This window comes from Acomys russatus, chromosome 5 (genome assembly GCF_903995435.1).
Source record: "Acomys russatus chromosome 5, mAcoRus1.1, whole genome shotgun sequence".
Classification (NCBI taxonomy): domain Eukaryota; kingdom Metazoa; phylum Chordata; class Mammalia; order Rodentia; family Muridae; genus Acomys; species Acomys russatus.
In genome coordinates, this window is record NC_067141.1 from 29,597,978 (window position 1) to 29,623,730 (window position 25,753).

At 45.4% G+C, this 25,753-nt stretch overlaps 1 protein-coding gene across 1 annotated transcript in view; it reads left to right on the plus strand.

Annotated features, from left to right (window-relative positions):
* Macrod1 (mono-ADP ribosylhydrolase 1) overlaps positions 1-25,753 on the plus strand; it is an 899,697-nt gene that overhangs the window by 330,290 nt on the left and 543,654 nt on the right. The window lies entirely within an intron of this gene.

Here is a 25,753-nt window from a genome sequence, read left to right on the forward strand (position 1 = left end):
GACAACAAACAAATGCTACTGCAGTATGATCCAGCTGTAGCACTGTGACTATACAGAGAGAGATAACTGCTCACCAAGTTAGAGTTCAGTTTTGCTCACAGTAGTCAAGTTAAAGACTCAGGGTAGCAGCCAGACAGTGGTGGCGCACGCCTTTAATGCCAGTACTCGGGAGTCAGAGGCAGGTGGATCGCTGTGAGTTCAAGGCCAGCCTGGTCTACCAAGCAAGTCCAGGACAGCCAAGGCTACACAGAGAAACCCTGTCTCAAAAACCAAAATAAAAAAAATAATAATAATAAAAAAATAAAAATAAAAGACTCAGGGTAGGTGTCCATCAACAGATGAACGGATAGTAGAACATAGGCCAATGCTGTTTAATTCATCCATAAGGAAGAATATTATTTCATTTGAAGAAACATGTGGTATGTTGTAAGTTTTGTTATTATTGTGTTGCCCTGGCTGTCCAGGAACTTACTCTGCACACCAGGCTGGCCTCAAACTGTTGAGAGCTGCAGAAGCCTTTAGCATAGCATAATCGTAGCCGTTTATTTGTTTTCAGTCTCCATCTTGATGATAAGGTGAAATTAAGTTGAAGGTTTCAGGTTCCACCTTGCAGTGATTATGTCTCTGTGGTTTTATTTCTCATACTTTGTATGCTTTGCTACCTGGACATTGTGTAAAGTCCCAACTGCAGAACCAATCAAAGCAAAGGGCAGTAGGAACACTTTGTCCAGCTAGTCAAAATGATGTAATGCTGCCCTCCTCTTGCTACCTGGGGGTTGAATTTTTGTTGTTTTTTGTTGTTTGTTTGTTTGTTTTGATTTTTCAAGATAGGATTTCTCTGTGTAACCTTGGCTGTCCTGGACTCGATTTGTAGACCAGGCTGGCCTTGAACCCACAGTGATCCACCTGCCTCTGTCTCCTGAGTGCTGGGATTAAACCGATGCCTGGCTGGTGGTTGTTGGTTTTTTTTTTTTTTTTAAATGAAAATCACAAACATTCTATTTTTACCAATAAAGACTCATGAAGCTGGGCATGGTGGCGCCCGCCTTTAATCCCAGCACTCGGGAGGCAGAGGCAGGCGAATCACTGTGAGTTCGAGGCCAGCCTGGTCTACAAAGCGAGTCTAGAACAGCCAAGGCCACACAGAGAAACCTTGTCTCAAAAAACCAAAAAAAAAAAAAAAAAAAAAAAGACTCATGAGCCAGATGCTGGGATAAAAACCTGCTAGCTCAGAGGGGCAAAGAAAGCACCCAGCTGACCTTCCTACTCAGTTTACATGCTGATGGAAAAGGCCCAAAAGGCTCACTAGCTGGGCTGACAGCCCAGGATGAAAAGACCAAAAACCTAAGACCAAAGGTTTGCTAGCTCAAAAGCCAAAGGCCAAGGAACTGAAGAAGCTCAGGAGCTAAGAGTTAAAAGTTCAGGAGCTAAAGAGCCCAAGAGCTCCTTCTATTTCTCCACATTGTTTTATCTACCCCTCAACTCAGAGTCCCTCTTACTCTTTAATCCCTGTCAGCTGGTTTCTTGATCCACCTTTTGATCTAGAGTTAACTTTATTAAATCCTGTGTACAGAAAGCTCTTGGATTAAAGGTGTGTGTGAGGCTGGCTGAAACACACCTTAATCACCTGTTTACAATAAATAGAAAGTTCCTGGATTAAAGGTGTGTGTTAGGGCTCAACCATGCCAAACAAAAGATAGGTTTTTACAGTTCACAATTTCAAGGATTATAATGGAATCAAAGATAGGTTTTTACAGTTCACAATCTCAGCAATCACAATGGGATCAAAGAGGGCTGGGCGTGGTGTCTTTAATCCCAGCACTCGGGAGCAGAGGCAGGAGGATCACTGTGAGTTTGAGGCCAGACTAGTCTACAAAGTGAGTCCAGGACAGCCAAGGCTACACAGAGAAACCCTGTGTCAAAAAAACAAAAACAAAAACAAAAACAAAAAACCCACAATGGGATCAAAGACCCTGCAACATTTCTCCCTTTCTATCTAAATAAAAGACATTTTTTTCTAACATCAATAACCTATGTACGATGTATTTGGCAACCCTAGCAAAAGTACTCTACAGTCTATCCTATCTTGGTGAGTCCAAAGTTCGTACCTAAATTATTTTGTATCAAAACTTGCATTACAAATCAAAAACCATCTTTAGACCTAAAATATCTTCCTAAATCCTAAACAAATAAGTTTTGTTTATTTGTTTGTTTGTTGAGACTTTCCTTCATCCAGTCTGTCCAGCATTCTGTCTGCAGTAGAAGCAAGAACAATTCTTGTCCAGTGGATAGCTTGGCACAATGAGGCCATTTCCTAAAGGAGAGGGTTTTTGTTTTTGTTTTTGTTTTGTTTTTCAAGACAGGGTTTCTCTGTGTAGCCTTGCTTGATCTAGACTCTCTTTATAGACCAGGCCAGCCTCGAACTCACAGAGATCTGAGTACCTCTGCCTCCCGACTGCTGGGATTAAAGATGTACACCACCATGCCTGGCCAAGGAGAATTTTTTTTGATGTTCTTCTTCTTCTTCAAAGTCAAAAGGGGGTGCTGCCAGGAGCTGACATGTCTAATTGTCAGAAACATCTTAAATTAATAGAACATCTTAAATGCCATATTCCACAGATCTCTTAGGTTTTTAAAGGCCACCTATTGTTGCAGACATGAGGATAAGTCACAGAGGCTTTGCTTGACAAAGTTCCAGAGACCTCCGACTGTCCAGCATGATCACTAGTCATCCAGAGCAGCTGTTGAGGCTTTGCTTGACAAAGTTCCAAAGATCTCTGGCTGATCACCACCACTGCCCTTAAATATTATGTATGGTCCAGGTGTAATGTTGTCTAGAAATCTGCTATGTCTCCTAAAACTACTTTTTTCTCTAATTCTCAGTCCTAAGAAAATTCATACAGGGAAAACGTTTTCCCACAGAGACTGTTGATAGAATGCATCTGGCCAAAGTCTTGAGACAATGATAGAGTTTTTTGCTTTGACTGTGAGCACCCAAGCAGAAACTGTATGAAAGAAAGTTAAGACCTGGACATAACAGTACCTGGCTAGATACTGCTACCTGTAGAAATTTCTTTAGAATCTGCTTTGAGGGCAATAGAAGGTAGGCTTGGCAGGTCATGCTTCACAGATAGTTCACAATAGAGGACCTCTTGGCACTTAGCCTAGGCTGGGGTAGTACACCTGTTGGTCTGGGACTGGAAGTAGGTCAAGTTTTTTCTTTAGAGAATATTTAGCTCAAGATATGCTGCTATGACAATTTTGTAAACACATTGGCTTTAGCCTGGGGAAATTTATGAATAAGCTTTCCCATATATTGTTTAAAGACTAACCATCAGGTTATGCTGACCATTGCTTGAAATTTGATTGATCTTTGTTGTAGGCTTTGTTATAAGTTACAGAACTTTTTTGTATTTCCTTGTTACTGTTAATTTTTGATTGCCCTAGTGATTGTAAAAGATAAAAAAAAAAACCATATTGAAATCTGTACTGAAAGAAATGGAACTTCATTTCAATAAAATACTAGGGTTGGCCCAAGGAGAACCGGCAAGCGAGTAACAAACATGAGAGAGTAAGCTAGAGTGAGATGGAGAACAGCGAGAGAGATAGAAAGATGGAAACAGCGAGCCAGAGAGATAGAAAGATGGGGAACAGTAAGCCAGAGAGATAGAAAGATGGAGGACAGTGAGCCAGAGAGATAGAAATTTGGGGAACAGTGAGCCAGAGAGATAGAAATTTGGGGAACAGTGAGCCTGAGAGGAAGATGGGGGACAGAGAGCCAGACAGATAAAAAGATGGGGGACAGCGAGCCAGAGAGATAGAAAGATGGAGGACAGCGAGCCAGAGAGATAGAAAGATGGGGACAGTGAGCCTGAGAGATAGAAAGATGGGGGACAGTGAGCCAGAGAGATAGAAATTTGGGGAACAGTGAGCCTGAGATAGAAAGATGGGGGACAACAGGCAAGTAGTCAGCCGGGCATGGTGACGCAGCCTTTAATCCCAGCACTCGGGAGGCAGAGGTAGGTGGATCTCTGTGAGTTCGAGGCCAGCCTGGTCTGCAAAGAGAGTCCAGGACAGCCAAGGCTACACAGAGAAACCCTGTCTTGAAAAACAAAAATCAAACAAACGACAGACAAGGAGTCAGTCAGACAGCAAGCAAGACAGACACGGAGACAGAGAGACAGAAAGTAAAGTTCTCCTGGCTTTAAAACCTTCAGCTTGTACCGCAGGTTCCTGAGTCTCCAAGTATTTCTTTTTCTGGTGTACATGCAGAACACTGTATATGTAATAAATAAATTAAAAAGAAGAAGAAGAAGAAGAAGAAGAAGAAGAAGAAGAAGAAGAACTGCCTCTTGCGGGGGCATGGTCTTTGCCAAATGATAAACATCCTAGGACTCTGAGAGGATATGTGTGTACACAAACACACACACACACACACACACACACACACACACACTGTTTTTTTGTTTTGCTTTGATTTTATTGTGTTATCTTTATTTTCTGTTCTTTATTTCCTACTGTTTGGCTGTTCATCGCTCACCTTTCAGGCACTCCTAGAGAGAACCATTCCAACAAATGCTTCGAGGTTCCAGCTGCTGCTCTGGGTTCCGGCTGCTGTGGTTGCTGTCACCTTTGCTGAATTGCTGGTTTGCTGTTTAACAGATCTGCTGACTACACCAGTGTAATCGCTCCAAGGAACTGAGTCTAAAAAGGTCCACTTCTCCTATTCCCATTAACCTCTTCTCTCTCTTATCTAGGGTAGGTGGGTTGGAAGGGAGGTATAAGCATTAAAGAACCCCAAATAAAGTAGATTTGAAAAAGTGAAAAGCCGGAGGCTGGAGAGATGGCTCAGAATTTAAGAGCACTGTGTGCTTTTCCAGAGGTCCTGAGTTCAATTCCCACCAACCACATGATGGCTCACAACCACCTGTAATGAGATCTGGTGCCCTCTTCTGGCATGCAGGTGTACATGCAGGCAGAACACTGTGCATATAATAAATAAACCTTAAAAAAAAAAAAGTGAAAAGCCTACACTAGCCCCTCCCAACTATCATTTCATGGGTCCCTGCTATGTCTTTCAATTTGATAGCTTCTTTTTAAAAAATTATTGCTACATACATATAGATATATATATATATGCATAGACATATAAGTATAGTAATTTATATAAACACAACCATCTGGGTCTGTTTTGTTGATCTGTACATGGTTTCAAGATTGACCATTTTGATGCCAGCTTAGGTTACATGAGATCCTGCCTCAAATTTATAAAAGAACAAGCTAGGTGTGGTCACACACGCCTTTAGTTCCAGCCCTCAGGAGGCAAAGGCAGGTCAGTCTCTGGTCTACGTAGTGAATTCCATGACATGGCTACATAAAGAGACCCTGTCTCAAAAACAAAACAAGATAAACCTGAAAAGGTCTGGAGAGACCCAGCAGGTAAGAGACTGGTTACTCTTGCAGAGGACTGGGGTTCACAGCCACCCATAACTTCAGTTCCAGGGTATTGATGCCCTCTTCTGGACTCCCCAGGCAACAGGCATGAATGTGGTATGTGTGTGTATATACATGCTGGCAAAACACTCATTAAAGGTGGGCACCTTTAATCCCAACATTTGGGAAAAAGAGGCAGGTGATCTCTGTGAATTTGAGGCTAGCCTGATCTACAGAGCTAGTTCCTCAACAGGCAAGGCTACACAGAGAAATCCCATTAAAAACAAAACAAAATAGATACGCACATACATCTAAAACTAATGTAAAGGAAAAAGGAGGAATTGGGGGAGAGAAAAGAATTCATTGTGTCATGGTTTAACAGTATTTCCCCCTTAGGAGTAAATATGTACTAGTTCTTCCTGCAACCCATAATATTCTAGTCTTAATAGAATATGACTGTTGTTGGGGGTTGGTCTGGTGCTCTGTTCTGTTTTTATTTTTTATTTATTTTGGTTTTTGAGACAAGGTTTCTCTCTGTAGCCCTGGATGCCCTGGACTCACTTTGTAGACCAGGCTGGCCTCAAACTCACAGAGCTTCTCTTGCCTCTACCTCACAGAGTGCTGGAACTATAGGCATGCACCAGCAGGCCTGGCTGCTGCTATGTGTTCTACTGTTTATAATTTTGTTCCCCAAGGTCTGCTTGCTGTCTTTTAGGAGCAGAATATCACATACCCCAAAGTGATGCTGGGCCACCCTGCCTCCAGAATTATGCCTGATTGGCTGAATACTGTTGCATACACACGTGGGCAGGACAGAAGTAAGGTTCTCCGGCTTGGAGTACAGAGTATCTCAGGAAAGGGAGAGACAGGAGAGAGGAGAACCACCTGGCTAGGAAGAGTGTACTCTGAGGATCGCTTATGGAGAAAAACAACCCAGAGGAGAAACATGTGCACCTATTATGGGTTATCGGGTGGGAAGTAGCTCAGCTAGGAATTATTAGAGCAATTGGCACGGGGTGTGGGGCTGGGAGGTAAAGAGAGCTTAGGGGAGTAGTTTCTGCTCAGCTCCAGTATATAGACATATTAAAATCTAGCAGGTGTCTGTGTCTTTTATTGCTGTGATAGGAGGTTAAATAGTCAACCACTGCAATAATGATATGTGATGAATAGTAGCCTTAAATTTTCTACAACACACTGTTGCCAAGGCGGGACCCATTAGTTCTGTCTGGACTCTTCTGTGCCCTTAACATCATAACATTACATTGCCTCTTGGTAACTTTAAAGATTTTGTTGGACTTACTTATTTTATATGTAGGAGTATTTGTCCACATGTATTGTGTGTGTGCCCAGTGCCAACAGAGCCAGAGGAGGACACTGGCTCCCCTAGAACTGGAATCGCAGATGATTGTGAGCCACCATTGGGGCCTGGGAATAGAACCCTGATCCTCTGTAAAATCAAGTGCTCTAAACTACTGAGGCATCCATAGCTCAGCCTTCCCGGGAAGTTTAAATAGCTGTTCAGTGAATGGAAGAGTCTATACCACTAATTCCAACACATTCTTTGGTTTTTTTTTTTTTTTTTTAAAGATTTATTTATTTAATACAGAGTGTTCTGCCTGCATGTAACACCTGCATGCCAGAATTGGGCATCAGATTTTATTGTAGATGGTTGTGAGCCACCATGTGGTTGCTGGGAATTGAACTCAGGACCTTTGGAAGAGCAGGCAGTGCTCTTAACCTCTGAGCCATCTCTCCAGCCCCTCCAACACATTCTCCCCCGCCCCCCTTCGAGACAAGGTTCCTTTGTGTAACCTTGGCTGTCCTGGACTTGCTTTGTAGACCAGGCTGGCCTCGAACTCACATTGATCCACCTGCCTCTGCCTCCCAAGTACTGGGATTAAAGGCTTGTGCCACCATGCCCGGCTCCAACACATTCTTGAAGAAACCAAATCAAACAGCACGAAAGCCACAGCAGAGAAACTAGCCCATCTTCCCCCGAGCTGTCGACCTGACTGTACTCAGTGCCTAGTGAGAATAGCCCAAGGAATGGCAATTCTATTATTGATTTCTGCTGCTGAGATTGGGTGGAGCCTGATCAGAAAGAGAAACTCTACTATTAGTCTTTTCACTTAAGGGATTTGTCCTTGAAATGGGAGATTCCTAAAGCTAGGGCAGGGTGGACTGAAGATGAAGAGGTGGGGATAAATTGCCTTAAAAAAATTTTTTTTAAAGCAGTAACTGTCACCAGGCCACTATAATGTGTGGGGGTCCTAAGCCAGAATGAGACATTTCTTTTGAGCACATTTTGTATTTGTATTTCAGGCTATTGCTGAAGTTTTTTTGTTTTTGTTTTCCGAGACAGGGTTTCTCTGTGTAGTCTTGGCTGTCCTGGACTTGCTTTGTAGACCAGGCTGGCCTCGAACTCACAGCGATCCATCTGCCTCTGCCTCCCGATTAAAGGCGTGCGCCACCACCGCCTGGCCACATAATTTTTTTTTTTTTTTTTAACAGAAAAAGTGGCCTGGAGAGATGGCTCAGGAATTAAGAGCACTTATTGAACCTTTTTAATTCCAGTGTTCACATGGCAGCTCACAACTGTCTGTAATTCAAGTTCCGGGGTGTCTGGCACCCTGTTCTGCAGTCTGTGGACAGACACCAAGCGCCCAGACCTCTTTTAGTGCCTGTAGCACGGTAATGCCTTTAACCTCAGCTCTCAGGACAGAGAGGCAAGTGGATCCTTATGACTTTGAGGCGAGCCTGATCTACATAGTGAGCCGGATAGCCAGGACTACAAGGCTACCTAGTTAAACTCTCTTTATCTCAAAGAAAGAAAGGGATGAAAGACTGATGTCAGTTATGGGTCAGGAAGAATACTTCCTAGGTTAAAGTGTGACCTCCATCCACAGAAACCCCTGTGGAAAAAAGAATGAACTCCCAAAAGTTGTCCTCAGACCTCCACACTCCCACGCACCTCCTCTCTCTCTCTCTCTCTCTCTCTCTCTCTAAAAAGCTGGGCATCATGGCACATGCCTGTAAGAATCCCAGCACACAAGGAGGCAGGTGGATCTCTGTGAGTTCAAGGGCCATCCTGGTCTACAAAGCAAGTCCAGGACAGCCAAGGCTACACAGAGAAAGAAACCCTGTCTCAAAAAACAAAACAACAACAACAAATAAACAAATTGAATATGATTGAATAGTAAGAGACAAATGTAGGGAGTCTGCTCCTGGGCAGGCACCACCTGTGTAAGCAAGACCAAAGGAGGCACCACAGGCAGCAGCACTCACACACACTTGCACACACAAATTAACAAACTCACACCACACACACACACACACACACACACTCATTTAGGAATTTCTCTGTGCCTAACACTACCAACCACCCTCCCGAACCCTGTGACAGAATCCCTTCCCCAAGATGCTGGGAGCCCACTCCGCGGCCCAGTCCTCTGACCCAGAGGGCCTAACACTATCACCCTCCACTCCACAGCTATGGGCCTCTAGGCTTTAAAGGCTCACTGCCAGTCCTCCTCCTCCCCACCTCAGGAAGTCAGTCAGCTCCTCCTTCCCGCCCTGGGGCTGTGGAGACTAGGAGACAAAATGGCGCCAGCTCCTGTCAGCACCTCAGGGTCCTTTCCTGCTTCAGCCTACTGCCTTAACAACGGGCTCTGTAAGTTTAGGACACACTGTAAACTTAATACCCCTCAAAGCAGACAATTGGCCTGACCCCTGCCCAAGAAAGCTCCAGCAGCCCAGCCCCCACCCCCAGGCCTCTGTAACTGCCATCTCCAACCCCTCAGTAGGATTTGTCCCAGATTATGCTAATTTGAGATGATAAATCTGGATAAGAACCCACCAATCCACAGGCTGGAGAGATGCCTCCGAGGCTTAAGAGCACCGTTTGCTCTTCCAAAGGTCCAGAGTTCAATTCCCAGCAACCACATGGTGGCTCACAACCACCTAGACTGAGATCTGGTGCCCTCTTGTGGTGGGCAGGCACATGTGTGGGCAGAATACTGTATAAATAATAAATAAATCTTTAAAAAGAACCAAAAAACAAAAACAAAACAAAAAAAAAAACCAAAAACCTACCAATCCCTGAGCTTTCCCCGGCTCAGGCTTGAAACCCCACCAATCCACATTCTGGAAATCCTGCCCCAGAAAGCCCTGCCCCCCAAGAAACCCTATATAAAGGCTGTGTCTGCAGAGGTAGACATCATGGGTCCGTCCCTCTAGTACATCTCTTTTAGGAGATTTACTGCCTGCTGTGTCTCTTTCATAGGAAGAAGAGGAGGAGGAAGAGGAGAATGAGGAGGAGGAAGAGGAGGAGGGAGAGGAGGGGGAGGAGGAGGAAAAGGAAGAGGAAGAGAAGGAGGAAGAGGAGGGGGAAGAATAAAGACCTCAGGCTCCTCAGTTCCTCAGGGTCTAGAAGCGCCCCTTCCCTGGGAGCTGCATCAGCTGGAGAACTTTAGTAACTTTAGCCTTTCTTTCTAGAACACGTTAATATATCTTAAAGAATTTGGCTTTTACTAATATAAGTTTGATTTGGATTTAGTGTTTTACATGCCTTAGTATCATTCTACCCTCTAAAATCAGGCTGTGTAAAGAGCTTAAGCTGTATAAACTTTGGGTTTAAATTTTACATTTTAGAAATTGAGTTTTCTGTGCCACCTGTATTCACTTTGATTTTGCTCTGCCTTTCTCTTACTTTATTATATGTAAGACTAGATTATTGGGTTTGAGTGAGCTCATTTAAATAAAATTAGAAAATTCCAAAAACCAAAACAAAGCAAACAAAAAACCCAAACAACTGAATAGAGTTAAAAACCTCTCAGTTCTTTTGCTGTGAAGCTTGTTTAAATAATACAATAGGGGCCGGGCATGGTGGCGCATGCCTTTAATCCCAGAGGCAGGTGGATCATTGTGAGTTCGAGGCCAGCCTAGTCTCCAAAGCGAGTCCAGGACAGTCAAGGCTAACACAGAGAGACCCTGTCTCAAAAAACCAAAAATAAAAAAATAAAAAAGAAATAATACAATAGAATTTCAGTTATTTGTGTGATAGTGGAGTTAAGAGAGAAATTGAGAAACAGTTTAATAAAAATAACATTAACAGCACACAGTGTTGATCTATTAGGGATTCCTAGCATTACTAGTGCAGTCTCAAAACGGATCCCAGGCTAGGGCAGTGACTGTTTGCCCCTTCTTTGTGGAAGTCTCCTGAGGTGACCTCCTCACCCCCCATTTCCTTATAGCTATACCAACCTGACTGACTGCTATTCGGGCTTGAGGCTATGTAGGATGGTCTGATTGGCCCTTCAATCATATAAAGGCTTATATACTGCACAATAAAACCATGTCTGCACCTTGAGTCTGGTCTCCAGAGTCTGGTTCCCGGGACTGTGAGTGGGCTCCAATGCCATTCATCCCCTTACCCCCAGATCCTGATCCCCACATAGCTGGGCAGTGGTGGTGCACACCTTTAACCCCAGCACACAGGGAGGGTGTAAATATGAGAGCTCAGAGACAGAACATGTGATGGCTTGGAGGAGACATAGAGAGGGCTGAGTGAGCAATGCTTGGAGCATGGGGCTCTTAGGGATGGCTGTGTGTGTGTGTGTGTGTGTGTGTGTGTGTGTACATATATATGTGTGTGTGTGTATATATGTATATGTGTATACATATCTGTGTGTATGTATATATACATGCATATATGTGTGTATATATATACATATATATATAGAGAGAGAGATAGAAACAGAGGCAGAGAGACAGAGTGAGGTGGGGGGAAGGAGGGGAGAGGCTTCAATCAACCCTAAACAGCTGGGAGAAGTAAAGTAGTCTATGCCCCCTCTCCCCACTAACCTTCTTTCTCTCTTACCTAGGATTAAAGGGTTGATGGGAGTGAGTTAGAGGCTTAAATACCTTAAATAAAATAGCACCAAAACCTAGTATCGACATATGTGGGGCAGACGCAGGTAGGAAAGGGTTGCTGCCAATGTTGGGCTTGGAGGACAGGACAACATCGAGCGATTGCCCTCCCTGCTTCAGAAGGTGCGAAGAGTAGTGTTCTGTGTCTGGAGTCCACAGCAGCCGGGGGAGACCAGGCAGCCCGCTCCATCCTGTCTAGATGCCTTGGGGTTCTAGGACAACTGCTCTTTTGCCAACATTTAGGGGACTGAACGGTTGGACTATGGTCATGCCATCCCTAAATCGGGTTAATCTCTGACCAGCTAGGTCTGATTGAGGCCTACCTCGTGGTGGGTAATCATTTGAGCACCTACTGGGAATACAGAAAAGGAAACCAGCCCCTAGGCAGGAGTATGGCTAGGGAGGACTGGCTGGATAACTGTAGAGTTATGACGTTTGAACTGCTTGTGAGTCACTGAGGCCTAGGGTGTGCCGGGCATGGCATTTTGAAAAGTGTTTAAGATGTGAATAGTGAATTACAGTTTTCATTTTTCTCACTCCCCATTTGGAGTTGGTCCCAATTTGGTTGCTGTAGAGCTGTTTACCCCTCTGTTGCTACAAGTGGTCAGGATGAGGCTTGTCAGTGCTAAGAAATAGGCATCCAGCCACTTACCAAAAGATCTTCTTCCTGAGGTCAGCACTGAGGCTTAACTGTGGAGGGACCTGTCTCATCTTTACTATCTACCTGGGCAAAATTAATAGCAATAATGACTACATAAATTTTACAGCTGTGACTAAATACACATTTGTTTTAATGCTCATGTGTGTGAATGTATGTAGGACATGTTTGCGGGTAGTGGTCCTGAAGCATGCAGTATGTGGTTCTGAAGACCTGACTGAAGTTGTCAGGCTTGCATGGCAAGCACCTTTGCCCTAAAGAAAATCCATAACAAACATGGGAGGAAAAAACGAGTATCAACAGCCGGGCGGTAGAGGCACACACCTTTAATCCCAGCACTCGGGAGGCAGAGGCAGGCAGATCGCTGTGAGTTCGAGACCAGCCTGGTCTACAAAGTGAGTCCAGGACAGCCAAGGCTACACAGAGAAAGCCTGTCTCGAAAAACCAAAGAAAAAAAACCACAAACAAACAAAACTAGTATCAACAAAAATCAGCCACTTTTGTTGGAAGTTGGTCTGATGTATTTTGATGCAATTACTGCTTGCTATCTCTGTGATCCACCTGTACCTTGCCTAAGAGGTAAGGTTAGGACCTATTTGACCAATAAAAGGCCATCACACCTGAGCAGGGCATGTGGGATAGGCATGGCTATGGTTCCAGGGCTTGGGGAGACAGAGAGAATCTTGGGAAGAGAGAGACCAGAGGCGAGGAGAGAAGGAGGAGGTTGTGCCATGGGTTAGGTGGAGGAGAAGCTCATGGCCGGCATGGATGGAGATTTGGCCCAGATGGAGAACATTAGCAAGTATTGGGCATGGCGGGGGGGAGGTAGCTTGATAGAAATTATTAGAACGAGATGGCACGGGATTGGAGCAGGTAGGGATCCCATGCCTGCCTTGCTGTGGGAAGTAGTTTAGGGGATTAGTATCTGCCCTGCCCCAGGTTAACTAAGGCTATTTTAAAATATAACAGGTGTCTGTCTTGATTGATTGCTAGTGAGTTAGAAAATACTGCCGTAATAATAATTATAGGCCCAATGATACACATTATTAGGTCATATTGATAAATTAAACCGCAACACGCATTGTCCACAAGGGGCAAGAGACCTGAAAAACCTCTTGGAGTGATCACTCTTCCCCCTGTCAAGCTGCCTGCAGGCTGTGCAGTGTGCTCCAGTTTTTGTGAGCTGTCACCTATACTGTATTGGCTTTTGGTGATGCAGCTTGTATCTGAGTCACTTTTGCTCTTGTCAGTGACAGTCATACAGTCACTTTTCCCATTGCTGTGATAAACACCACGGCCAAGGCGACTTATTGAAGAGTCTCAGAAGGGAGTCTGTCACCCATGCAGCAGGCAGGCACGGCCCAGGAACAGCTGAGCGCTCACATCTCCAGTGACAAGCTCAAGCAGAGAGAGTAAACTGGAGATGGCAGGAGTACTTCTTCCAGAAAGGCCACAGTTCCTAACCTCCCTAACCGGTGTCTGAGGACCAAATATTCAAATGCCCAGGAATATGAGTGCTGTATCATTCAAGCTGCCATAGTTAGTCCTTTATCCATTGTGGTTCAGGAACAGCCACACACTGATCACTCAGGCACCAGATTCAGACAGATGGAAGTTTACTGAACACTTAGCAAAGTCTGATCAGTCAGGGACACGGTCTGGATTCGGGAACCAAGACTGTGACCCTGATCCATTCTCAGAGTGCGTTTTTAAAGGAAAAAGACCACAGCCAAGCAGGAAGAGTCAGTTCTATCCCAGGTACACTGTGCCTAGGTAGCGGGACAAAGCATCGTACGCTGATTGGCTGAGATTTAGGGTAGAGAAACCTTGGAGACTTTGCAGCTCCCCATCGTTCTGGGAGAAAGGAGCGTAGCAGAGTATTGACGCTTTGCTTAAGTAGAGCATGCATTTATCATCAAGTCAAGCAGAACATTCAACAAGTATTGAACTGTAAGTAAAAGGCTTTTTTTTTTTTTTTCTGAGACAGGGTTTCTCTGTGTAGCCTTGGCTGTTCTGGACCCTCTTTGTAGACCAGGCTGGTCTTGAAACTCAGAGAGATCTGCCTGCCTCTACCTCATGAGTGCTGGGATTAAAGGTGTGCACCACCATGCCTGCTGTAGAAGGCTGTTCTTATGTTGTTGGCATATAAGTGGCCTCCTTCTAGGTTGCTTAGCAACCTATGATGTCATTGCCTGTTCCTGCCAGTGTGCCAGACAATAAAGGGACCAACCTGACACCTTGTCTCTCTTACTTTGTCTCTTACTCTGTCTCTGTCTCTGTGTGTGTGTCTCTCTGTCTCTCTGTCTCTGTCTTCTGTCTCTCTGTCTCTGTCTCTCTCTCTCTCTCTGTCTCTGTCTCTCTCTGTCCCCCTGCTCTCCTCTCCTCCTTCTTTCTCTCCCCATGTTTCTACAATGAATCTCTCTATATCACATTAGCTGTGTGGCATCTCATTTTTTTTTTTTTTTTTTTGGCAACTTCTTTTTTTTTTTTTTTTTTTTTCAAGACAGGGTTTTTTTGTGTAGCCTTGGCTGTCCTGGACTCACTTTGTAGACCAGGCTGGCCTCGAACTCACAGCGATCTGCCTGCCTCTGCCTCCCGAGTGCTGGGATTAAAGGCGTAATTTTTTTTTAAATTTAGTCCTCGAACACATCTGTCTCTGTCTCCCATCAAGTGTTTGGGAGTACAGGCATAGAGCACTAATACCAGGTATTATGAACAGTTCTATGCAAACGTTGCTAGCTTTACACAAGTACAACTTGAATTTACCTGACCCAGGGCTAGAACCTCTGGCTTCCTGCCCTGGGGCCTCTGTGACCAAGCATGAGACTAATCATGAGCATCGGAACTAACGGACTGATGCTTCCTTATGTTATGTGCATTTAGTGTCTTCACACTTATCAATGTACTTGTATGTTTGTATACGGATGGACGGATGTTTCTCTCTGTGTGTACGGCACATGTGTAGAGGTCAGAGGAAAACCCATGGGAGTTGGTTCTCTCCTTCCACCATGTGGGTTCCAGAAACAAAACTCAGGCTATCAAGCCTGGCAGCAAAGGCCTTTATGAACTCAGCCATCTTGCTGGCCCTGTGTTAAGATGGTTTTGTTTTTGTTGCTGTTGTTGTGTGTGGTGTTTTTTCTTTTGTTTGTTTGTTGTTTTTTCGAGACAGGGTTTATCTGTGTAGCCTTGGCTGTTGTATACTCGAGTTGTAGACCAGGCTGACCTCGAACTCATGGAGATCTGCCTGCTCCTGCCTCCAAAGCACTGGGATTTAAAGCAAGTCTTTTTAAAAGACAAGAGACAGGGTTTCTTAGTGTAGCTCTGGCTGTCCTGGAACTCACTCTGTAGAACAGGATAGTCTCAAACTCAACCATCCACCTGCCTCTGTTTCCCAACTGCTGGGAGTAAAGGCACACAGATGGCTTAAATGTTACATTTTAAAATTTAACATAATGTGTACAAGTACATGTGCCACAGTGCACACACGAAGGCCATGCTCTGGGACTCAGTTCTCTCTCATGGACTCATCTCAGATCTCCAGGCGTGGTGACAGGCAGCTTGAATCATTGATCTCATTCTATAGTTTCACCCATGTATTAGTTTCTTTTCTAATTGCTACAACCAAATACCTGAAAAAAAAAAAAAAAAAAAAAGCAACTTAAGGAGGCAAGTGTTTACTTTGGCTCACTGTTTAAGGGAGCGCCAGTCCCCTGTGTTGGGGAAGTCACGGCAGCAGAAGTATGAGCTTTCTGGTCATGCAGTGACCAGTCAGGTTCTGAGACAGATGAATATAGGGGCTGGTTTCTTTCTTTTTCCTTTAAAATTTATGTATTTATTTATTCCCTGTACATCCCAATTGCAGCCCCTCCCTCCTCTTCTCTTGGTCCCACCCTCCCCCCATCTTCCTATATCCCCCCTTTCCTCACCCTCAGAAAAGGGGGCTCCCTCCCCACCCCAGCAAATCAAGTCACATCAGGACTAAGTGCAGCCTCTACCAAGAGGGGAGTGATCGAGAAGCATCCAAGAAAGTCCTTGTCAGAGACAGCCTCTGCTCCTCTTACTAGGGGACCCACTTGAAGACCAAGCAGCCAATCGGGTACATGTGTGTAGGGGTCCAGTCCATATGAGGAGGCCTGGTTAAATTAGTCTAGCCGACTCCATGACAGGCTTCAGTTTCTTGTTAGCTTGGAGCAGGCCTGAGCCTCCATTCTTCAGAAACGAGCTCAGAGGTTACAGAAAATGGCAGCCAATCCAGGATAGCCTAGCCACCTGCCCACATGTGTGCCTGCAGGCCAGACCTCACTGTAGACGGTTGTGAGCCACCATGTAGTTGCTTGGAATTGAACTTAGGTCCTTTAAGAAGAGCAGATTCCCTTAACCTCTGAGCCACCTCTCCAGCCCCAAAATAAGATTTCTTAAGGTGAGCTGGGTGTGGTGGTGCACGCCTTTAATCCCAGCACTCAGGAGGCAGAGGCAGGCGGATCGCTGTGAGTTTGAGGCCAGCCTGGTCTACAAATGGAGTCCAGGACAGCCAAGGCTACACAGAGAAATCGTGTCTCAAAAAACCAAAAAAAAAAAAAAAAAAAAAAAAAGATTTCTTAAGGTTAGCTTACTGCTGATGCTGGTATGGAAATCTCTTGTCTTATGACTAACTCCTGACTGCTGACTAAGGTTGCCCTCACCTTTTCAGTCGGCCTGCACCTTTTCAGTTTGAATGGTCCAATCCTGTTAAAGGTCGTCGCTCGGAATTCCCCTGAGTGCCTTTAAAAAGAGCCCGTGAGCTCACCTCAGGGTCACCATTCTATCTCAGTGGTGATCCCCGCATGTGGGACTTCTGCAGAAATAAAGGCTCCTTATTTTTGCATATGGTTTCAGATTCCTAACGGTCTTTGGGGACCTAGCAATCTGGACACCACGCATACATGGTCCTTGGTTGGTATTTCAGTCTCTGCAAGGGCCCAGGCTAGTTGGCGCTGTTGGTCTTCTTGTGGAGCTCCTGTTCCCACAGGGTCCTCCTGCTCACTGCCCAGTGTTTGGCTGTGAGTCTCAGCATCTGTTTCAATCCTTGTTGGATGGGGTCTCTCAGAGGGCGGCTATGCTAGGCTCCCATCTGGTGGTCCCCCGGGCTCGCCAGCCTCCGGGAACACAGGTAGGGGAAAGGTCCTGAAGATGGAGGGTACGGCGAGCTGCGCATAGCTAACCACTACTGTGACTGCCCACTGGCCTGGTGCAGCATGGGGCTGGCACCTGGAGATCTTCCCCAGGTGGCTACCTCAGGCCTCTAGGGACAGGACACACCACCACCTCCTCCTCCTCCTCTTCTTCTTTTTTCCTTCTTTATTTAGGCCACGACCCAGCCCATGCAATGGAGTTACCCACATTCAAGATGGGTCTTTTCTCATCAGTTAAACCTCTCTGGGCATGAGACCAGGCTGGGCGGTCAACACCTACAATCTTAAGTACTTAAGAGGTGGAGCTAGGAGGATCAGGAGTTCAAGGTCATCATCTACATGGCAATTCTGAGGCCAGCCTGGGCTACCAGAGAGACAAACTTCAGCTACTCTACCTGAACTTCCTAAAAATGGAAAGCTCTTTGGAAATAGCGTCACTGACAAACCCTGAGGCATGGCTCCTGGTTGATTCCAAATCCAGCCAAGTTGGTGATGAAGAAGATGAACCAGCACAGCTCCCCGACTTGGTGCTCTAGAAACAGTATTAAAAGAAGTGAAGAGCCAGGCATGGTGGCGCACGCCTTTAATCCCAGCACTCTGGAGGCAGAGGCAAGTAGATTGCTGTGAGTTCAAGACCAGCCTGGTCTACAAAGGGAGTCCAGGACAGCCAAGGCTACACAGAGAAACCCCCTCCCCCCAAAAAAAAGAACTGAAGAGGGATGGAATGGCTCAGAGGTTAAGAGCACCACCTGCTCTTCCAGAGATCCTGAATTCCCAGCAACTACATGGTGGCTCACAACCATCTGTAATGAGATCTGGTGCCCTCTTCCGGCATGCAGGCAAGAACACTGTATGTATAATAAATAAATAAAAAAGATTTGTTTAATTATTATGTATACAGTGTTCTGCCTGCATGTACACCTGCACACCAGAAGATGACAGCAGATCTCATTATAGATGGCTCTGAGCCACCATGTGGTTGCTGGGAATTGAACTCAGAACCTTCAGAAGAGAAGCCAGTGCTCTTAACCTCCGAACCATCTCTCCAGCCCCTAAATAAACAAATCTTTAAAAAAATAAAAAGATTTATTTATTTATTATTACCTATACAGTGCTCTACCTGCATGTACACTTGAAGGCCAGAAGAGGGCATCAGATCACATTATAGATGGCTATGAGGCATCATGTAGTTTCCAGGAATTGAACTCAGGACCTCTGGAAGAGCAGCTGGTGCTCTTAACCTCTGAGCCTTCTCTCCAGGCCCAAATAAATAAATCTTAAAAAAAGAGAGAGAGAGAGAGAGGAGAGAGAGGAGGAGAGAGGAGAGAGAGAGAGAGAGAGAGGAGAGAGGAGCGAGGAGAGAGGAGAGGAGGAGGAGAGAGGAGCGGAGAGAGAGAGAGAGAGAGAGAGAGAGAGACAGGAGTGGTGGCACATACTTTTAATCCCAGCACCCAGGAAGCAGAGGCAGATGAATCACTGTGAGTTCAAGGCCAGCCTGGTCTACAAAGTGACTCCAGGACAGCCAGGGCTACACAGAGAGACCCTGTCTCAAGAGAAAAAAAAAAGTGAAGATGCTGAGCAGATGCAAATAATAGCTAGCACTTCACCCGGTGGTGCATGCCTGTAATTCCAGCAGTAAGCAGTGCAAAGATGGGAGAAATTATTGTAAGTTCAAGGGCAGCCTGGGTTACATGGTGACTTCCAGGTCAGTCCAATTGCCACCACACACAGCTCAGGATGCTATCTATAACAAGCCTGTGTGAGTGTACAGGGATATCTGTCAACACCGAGTTAGCTAAATTCTCAGAAGCAATGTCCTTGACTGGAGAAGCAGTGACTGCAATTCTGGCTCCCCTGGACAAGCCCTTGCAGCACACAGGGAAGCAATGTGGGCCGTTGTCTCTGAAGGAAGGCATCTGTCTATGCTCGTTGGTTCGCCCAGCGCCTGCCCGTGAACGCTTCCAGTCTCTAAGGAAGACAACTTCTCTTCTCCTAAGGAAGACTCACCCCTTTGCACAGGAGGCTTTGCTTCTGGGTTCCTTCCTGCATCCTGTTGTTGAGAGCTGGATCCTGGGTTTTGGCAGGAAGGGCATGGAGGTTCACTTCCTGCCAGAGGGGGACCCAGTGAGATGGGAGTTCGGAGGGCCCTCTAGTTTTAACACAGTCGGGAGCGTGCAGGCCCTGGGATCTGCTGGCTTCTTTATTATGTAATGTCGTTTACATCTTTATTGCATTAATTAATTAGTATTTATTGAGTGTGTGTGTTTATTCACTTGAGTGTCACAGTGTGCAGAGGTCAGAGGACAACTGATGGGAGTTGACGTGTGTGTGTGTGTGTGTGTGTGTGTGTGTGTGTAAGCACGTGTGTCATAGCTGGCATGTGAAGGTCAGATGACAACTTTTCACCCTGCGGCTCCTGGGATTGAAGACTTGGCAGGCTTGGCAGCAGGTGCCATTACCCACTGGGCCATATTATCAATCTCCCTAGATGACTTAAACAAAACAAAACAAACCATGGGCTGAACAGGTGGTTCAGTGGCTCAGAACTGGCCGCTTTTCCAGAGGACCAGAGTTTGAGTCTCAGAACCCACGTGGCGGATCAAAGCTCTCTACCTCCAGTTCTGATCTGACACCCTCTCCTGGCTTCCTCCAGCACTGCACACATGTGTGCACAGACGTTCAGTACACACAGGCACATACACACTAACTAAATAAAGTTTTAAAAAGTATTTCTTGGGGCTAGAGAGAGATTTCAGAGGTTCAGAGCTCCGGCTGCTCTTCCACAGGACTCAGGTTCAGTTCCCAGGACCCACATAGTGGCTCACAACAGCCTGGAACTCCAACGCTAAGGAATCTGATGTCCTCTTCTGGTCAGTTCAGGCACCCGCATGCATGTGGTGCACAGACACACAGTCACACACACATACACACACACACACACACACACACACACACACAGAGGCAAAATACCCATGCACATAAAATATGTTTTGAAGCAAATGAGGTGGGACATGACTGAGAAACACTATACTTGACCTCTCACCTCTATATGTATGCACACATACATACAAAATGTAATAAATATTTTTCTAATAAAAAATAAGCCATTTTTTTTCTTTTCTTTCCCTTATTGTTTTTGTTTGTGTTTTTGTTTTTCAAGACAGAGTTTCTCTATGTTATCTTGGCTGTCCTCTGCCTCCCCTCCCAAGTGCTGGGATTAAAGGTGTGTCACCACGCCCAGCTACACACATAATAAAATAAAATAAAAAACCGATGAAGCATGCTATCCAGATGAGACCTGATTGGCTGTGGTCATGTGGTGGGGCGAGAGGTCTCCTTCTGTCGGAGGTCTAGGGGAGGGAAGTAAGGCAGAAGAGGGAGGGTGGGAATGGAAAGATACGAGCAAGGCGATAACAATTGGGATGTAATTTGAATAAATTATAATAAATTGAAATTAAAAAGAAAGAAACTGATGGAAGGAAACAGGCTAATTTAAAGTATGGTCAGAACTGGGAAGAGAAATACTCTGAACTGCTTTGCCTTACCTGTAGCAAATTTAAGATTACTGGAAGATGACACAAACCTAGGAAATACATATGCATTGATGTAACTTGGAGGTAGGCTCAATTTTCTTAACAAATATATTTTATTATGAACTGATTTATTTTTGATTTTTCGAGACAGGGATTCTCTGTGTAGCCTTCGCTGTCCTGGACTCACTTGTAGACCAGGCTGGCCTTGAACTCACAAAGATCCACCTGCCTCTGCCTCCCAAGTGCTGGGATTAAAGGCATGCGCCACCACGCCCGGCTCTTATTATGAACTTATTAACCAAGAGTACCTCACTCATAATCCAACTAACCTAAATAATAGGAAAAGAAGATTAAAGAATACAATAATGAAACTGTAAGGATATCAGTTCCGAGTAACGAGTTTCCTGGTGTAATCAGCAGGATTTCTTCTGCTGGAACCTGGAGCAACCAGAATCCAGAACCTCAGCCGGAGCCTGGAGCCCCGAAGCCTTCCCTCGAGCAGTTCTCTGTAGGAGCATCCTCAAGTGGAGCAATCAACAGGCAAAACTCCCAAGTCTCCAAAGGCCACGCCTCTTGTTTTTGGCTCACATTTATACCTCCTCTCAGCATTTGTTCAAGGATGTTTTTCAGCTGGTTAATAACCAATCTTTCCCACAATGGTGGTTCAGCTTCTAAGGGGATAAACATCACCCGCTCTCTCACAAGTCTTTTTCTCATCCCCCACTTGTGATCTAAACAAAACCCATGTTTATCTCTCCTTCACTTGGAGACTGAGCATCAGATCTGTGATGTAATGGCTTCTCCCACTCCACCCCCTGGACCAATGGCTCTCCACCTTCCTAACGCTGTGACCCTCCAATGCAGTTCCTCATGCTCTAGTGACCCCCCCAAACATAAGATTATTTTTGTTTCTACTTCATAACTGTAATGAAATATGATGTAAATATCTATGTTTTCTAGTGATCCTAGTTGACCCTTGTGAAAGAGTCCTTAGAGTCCCAAAAGGATCCTTGCCACAGGCTGAGAATCTTTGCCCTATACAGTCCTTATAGCCCCAGAGCTCCCATCCCAGGCCCATCTGGAAAATTTCCAAATGTACAGTAATCCAACTGGGGCCCAGAATAGCTATGAGTGTGGCCCAGCACAATACCCTATGTATTTTTATTGAGTGAATGAGTGTATCCAGCATTTGCTACTTTGTGGGTTCTTTCTTCTGCCCTCTCCACCCCCTTTTCCCTCTTCCCTTTCAACCCCTTAACACTAGATACAGAGAAAAAAGGAAAAGTATCCCTGAATAAAGTCAGGGGTCTGAAAAGGGCTTGTCCTTATAGTTATAATACTGTCTTCTTTTTTCTTTCTTTCTTTCTGCAGGACTACTTAGCAACCTGCGACCAAGAACCACTGATAGCCAACCAACAACACACCTATTGGGGCCCTAGCATTTATATACCCTCTGAAAAGTCTCCAGCATCCACACAATCGCAGAAACTATCTGCAGCTGGCAAAATCACGCCTCTGCTAGAGCACTGGGCAAATTACAGTCAGCTGCTGTGAAGCAGCCCCGTGCCCCCACGCCTGGGAGTAAAACGAAAACATATTCTTATAGTATTTCGGTGGTTTGCTTTTTGTTTTTGTTTTGTTTTCTTGAGTCAGGGTTTCTCTGTGTAGCCTTGACTGTCCTGGACTCACTTTGTAGACCAGACTGGCCTAGAACTCACAAAGATCCTCCTGACTCTGCCTCCCTGAGTGCTGTAATTAAAGGCCTGCACCAGCCGGGAATGGTGGCACCACGCCTTTAATCCCAGCACTTGGGAGGCAGAGGCAGGTGGATCACTGTGAGTTCGAGGCCAGCCTAGACTACAAAGGGAGTCCAGGACAGTCAAGGCTACACCGAGAAACCTTGTCTCGAAAAACAAAAAAAAACAAAACAAAAAACAAAAAAAGAAAGGAAAAAAAAAAAAAAAAAAAAAAAAAAAAAAAAAAAAAAAAAGGCCTGCACCACCACACACAGCTCTACGTTTTATTATTTAAAGATTTTTTTTTTTTTTTTTTTTGAGATGATCTTAGGTAGCCCTGACTGGGCTTGAACTTGCCGTGTAGTCATGAATGGACTTGAACTATTTTTTTAAAAATTAGATTTATTAATTTTGCCTGTGGGGGTTGGGAGTGCTACGCACTATAAAGTGAAGGTTAGAGGACCATTTGGAGAAGCTAATTCTCTCCTTCCTGCACAAGGGTCTTGAGGGCTGAACTCCGGGTGTCAGGTGCGGCTGTAAGTCACCTTACTGCCTGAATCATCTCACAGTTCTAGAATTTGAAATCTAAAATGACACCACTTATGGGGCAAGAGCAGATGCTTCAGCCAGGAATGGTGGCTCAGAAGCAGATGCAGGGGGACCTCGGTGAGTTTGGGGCCAGTCTGATCTACATAGTGAACTCCAGGACAGCCAGAGCCACAAAGTGAGAGCCTGTCTCCAAAACCACAAACAAACCAAGAAGACTTGCTGCTCTTGCAGAACACCTAGGTTGGTTTTTTTGGTTCCCAGCACCCACATAGTGACTAAGGCCTCTGCAACCCCAATTCTACGGGTTCTGGTGCCCTCTTCTGGCCCGCAAGGATTCTGCATACACGTGGTGCACACGTGCAAGGAACACTTTCATGAACTCAAAACTAAAATACTTTTTTTTTTAATTTACAGGCAGAGTGATACCAATTTTTTTAAAGTGTAGTGAACGCCGGGAGCTGGAGAGGTGGCTCAGCAGTTCAGGGCACCTTCTTAACTGGTGCCCTCGCAGGGACCTGCCTCCCATCATTCCTCAGGGCACCTTCTTAACTGGCGCCCTCGCAGGGACCTGCCTCCCATCATTCCTCAGGGCACCTTCTTAACTGGCGCCCTCGCAGGGACCTGCCTCCCATCATTCCTCAGGGCACCTTCTTAACTGGCGCTCTCTCAGGGCCCTGCCTCCCATCACTTCGTGGTGGCTTACAACCACCCGTAGGCACCCGCATAGCGCACATACATAAGTGCAGGCAATACGTTCATGCACATTAAAGATAAAGACACTAGAAAAAAATGAATGAAAAATTGTGCCAGAGAGATGGCTTAGTGGTTAAGAGCCCCTGGAGTCAGATTCGGATCCCGGCATCCTCATGGCAGCTCGCAACTGTCCGCTATTCCAGTTCTAGGCAGTCGGGTGCTCTTTTCTGGCCGCTGAGGGCACTAGGCACACACATACAGGCAAAACACTCATACACATAAAATCAAATAATAAAAGAGAGGCTAGATTTGTAGTGGGTGTAAACATGTTTTTGTTTCAATCCCAAGTGTGGCATATGAAACAGGCTTTGTGTGCCATGCTTTTCTGCTGGAAACAGACTTGTGAGAGAACAAGCGATGTTTGTCCACTAGAGGAACTGCCTCTTGCGGGGGCATGGTCTTTGCCAACTGATAAACATCCGATACGGATTCTGACAGGATATATTTATGGCCTGAAACAAGAAGCTTTTTTTTTTTTTTTTTTAGTATTGGCTGTTCATTACTCTCCTTCAAGATGCTCCTAGAGAGAACTGCTCCAGAGAACGCATCGAGGTTCTGGGTTCCGGCTGCTGCAGGTTGCAGTCACCTTTGCTGAGTTGCTGGTTTGCTGTTTAATGGGTCTGCTAAAATCCTGTTGACTGCACCATTGGAATTGCTCCAAGGAACTGAATCTAGAAAGGTCTACTTCTGTTCCCATTAACCTCTTTTCTCTCCTATCTAGGGTAGGTGGGGTGGAAGAGAGGTGTAAGCATAAAGAACCCCAAATAAAGTAAGTTTGGAAACGTTCAAAGCCTACCTACAGGGTCTAGGTTATGGTGGTACATGCCTTTAATCTCAGCACTCAGGAGGCAGAAGAAAGTCATCTCTTAGTCTGTTCTACAGAGTGAGTTCCAGGCCAGCCAGGCCTACACAGAGAAACCTTGTCTTAAAAAATATAGATAGCTAGGTGATATCTATCTATCTATCTATCTATCTATCTATCTATCTATCTATCTATCTACCTATCTAAAGGGAGGGGGAGGAAATTGGATGGTTGATTTTTTTTTTTTCTGAGACAGAATTTCTCTATGTAGTCCTGGCTGTTCTGGAACTCACTGTCTAGACCAGGCTGGCTTTAAGCTCAGAGATTCACATGTCTCTGCTTCCCAAGTGCTGAGATTAAAGGCATGCGCTACCATGACTGGCTCTTGTTTTTAAAGACTTATTTATTTATTAAGTCTTTTTTGTTTTGCTTTTTGAGACAGGGTCTCTCTGTGTAGCCTTGGCTCTCCTGGACTCACTTTGTAGACTAGGCTGGCCTTGAACTCACAGCAATCCACCTGCCTCTGCCTCCTGATGCGCCCAGCTTCCCACCTTGTTTTGGGACAAGCTTTTCTTTTCTTTTCTTTTTTTTTTTTTTTGAGACAGGGTTTCTTTTGTAGTCCTGGCTGGCCTGGGCCACCACCCTCAGCCTGGGTTGAGGCAAGCTTTTCTTATTTGTTAATGAATGCTTCATACATCAGGCTGGCTCATTGGGCATGGTAGCGCAGGCCTTGGATCCCAGCACTCAAGAGGCAGAGGCAGGTGGATCTGTGAGTTCGAGGCCAGTCTGGTCTACAGAGAGAGTTCCTGGACAGCCACGGCTACACAGAGAAACCCTGTCTCAGAAAACAAACAAACTAGCAAAACAAGAGTCTGGCGCAGGAGCCCTCAGGGTTCTCCTTCTTCCCCTTCCACCTTGCCATGGGAGTGTAGCAGGTTTACATATTAGCGTCTCCAAACCTGATTTTCATGGGCTCTGGGGAATCAGACTTGGGTCGTCATGCTTGTGTGGCAAGTCACCCAGAGCCACCTCACCAGTTTGACATTTGGCTTCTGATTCGTTTGCGTCTACCTCTAAAGTGCTGGGATTACAAATGTGCTCTACTGTGCCCATCTCTACCTCCTTCTTCAAAACAAAACAAAACAAAACAACTTTTTATTGGTTCTTTGTGAATTTCCCATCATGCACCC